We start from the raw sequence: 2,119 nt of genomic DNA on the forward strand, positions 1-2,119 counted from the left end.
AATAAACACTCACAACGCCCGGGAATCGAAATCGCGATCCTATGACCGGGAGTCCGCTGCCCTAACCACTGGGCCATTGCGCCGCCACTTTATCTCATTAATTGTTATAAGAAAATGTTATTAGTTGAGCAATGTTTTTCAACCTTAAAAATTGCTTGATTTTTAACCTTGCTTTTATACCATTATAACCTTATTTTCAAACATTTTTAACCTTATTTTTTAAAACTTTATTGACAGAGTGTAACTTTATTACTAATATTCCTTTCTATTATAGGCACAAGGTCTGAAATTTTGTTGGGTGGTGGTGTACAGTCAAATACATTGATCCTGGTATTTGTTTCATTGAACCTGAAAGGATGGAAAGCAAAGTCGACCTCGGTGGAATTTGAACTCAGAACGTAACAACGTAACACCGGGTGAAATACCGCTCAGCATTTTGCCTGGCATGCTAACGATTCTGCCGATTATAAATTTTGGCACCCAGGCCAAATTCCTAACGCCCCTTCCTCGCTCACCACCATAAACATTGACCATTTTCTACAGCAAATTCAAAACGACTATATTTCATATATGGACTTAACCTAATAAACCCATTATTTGGGTTTTTTTTAACATCCATCACCCCTTTTGATCACCCCATTATCACCCGACATTTCTTCAGTGCGCCCCTGTAATTGAAAATCCAGAAAGTCTAAGCGATAAAATTATTCATTGGGGAGTATATGAACACACACACGCACACGCGCGCGCGCGGTAGGCCCAGGGCTGTAGTAGAAAACACTTTCCTAAGGTACCGCGAAGTGAGACTGAACCAAAGACCACATGGTTTGAAAAGAGCTTCTTGGAAGACGTGATTAAATGAATACATATTCACCCCTCGTATCTCCTGATTTTATGTTAATATTTATGCATGTATGGTCGAGTGGTTAAGGTATTCGGCTCGCGATCGTAAGGTCATCACTTCGAATCCCGGTGACACGTTGTGTCCAGGAGCAAGACACTTTATTTCATGTTGCTCCAGTCCACTCTACTGGCAAAAATAAGTAGTACGTGTATGTTGAGGGGCCAGCCCTGTATCACGCTGAATCTCTCCGAGAACTACGTTAAGGGTACACGTGTCTGTGGAGTGCTCAACCACTTGCACTTTAATTTCACGAGCAGGCTGTTCCGTTGACCGGATCAACTGGAACACTCGTCGTCGCAACCGACGGAGTGCCAGAATGTATGTATGTATAGCGGAGTGGGGATGATATTTGTTAAGAGAACCCCTGTTCGATGACTGATTCTCGTGAAGATCTTATGATCAAAGCGTTTCTGCCACCAACAACCTGTTTTTACATTCATATAATCTACCCAATGTGTCCATTCAGTTTTAAGACGGCAGGGTGTGTTTCGAGAGGAATTTCGGTGACATCGTTCGAAGGTTGTTGACACATTTTGAACATGATCAGCTGTATGTGAATGTATGCAATCAAACCTACTAATACTCTTATAGAGCCCCAAAATGGGAAACCTGATAGATAAAAGATACCTAAAAAATAGTAAATGTCAGGAAAAAACCCTTAAAAAACAACTCTCAAAGGCAAAATTCACATCAGAGAATGAAACAGAATTCTCCGTAAAAGAATGTGGAGACAGCAGATGTGGAATAATCTACAACAACGATAACTTCAAAAATATAGACAGGGACACCCACATAAAATTCAAGAGTGGATTCTCGTTTAACGTAAATGAAAATATGAACTGCAAGACACAAAACCTCATATTACTGCATTACTTGCCCCAAATGTAAGGAGAATTATATTGACGAAACGCGCAAGAATCCACAGGCAGCAAATATGACAAGAGGAACTACGGAAAATTCCACTGAGCAAACATTTGGAAATATGTGGAGAAGGAAAATTCAAGATCTTTCCCTTCTATAAATGCTCAAGAAACGACCCAAACTTCCGAAAGACAATTTCAAAAACATAGCCATATATGGCTCTTTCAAAAACATAGCTATATATGGCTATGATCAAATGGCTAGATCAAAAACAACATCTGGAATTTCAATAAAAAAACTTTGACCACATCCATACAACCATTCTCCACCCCACCTTGCATTAGTAAAAAGAAA

Source organism: Octopus bimaculoides, chromosome 13 (genome assembly GCF_001194135.2).
Source record: "Octopus bimaculoides isolate UCB-OBI-ISO-001 chromosome 13, ASM119413v2, whole genome shotgun sequence".
Classification (NCBI taxonomy): Eukaryota; Metazoa; Mollusca; class Cephalopoda; order Octopoda; family Octopodidae; genus Octopus; species Octopus bimaculoides.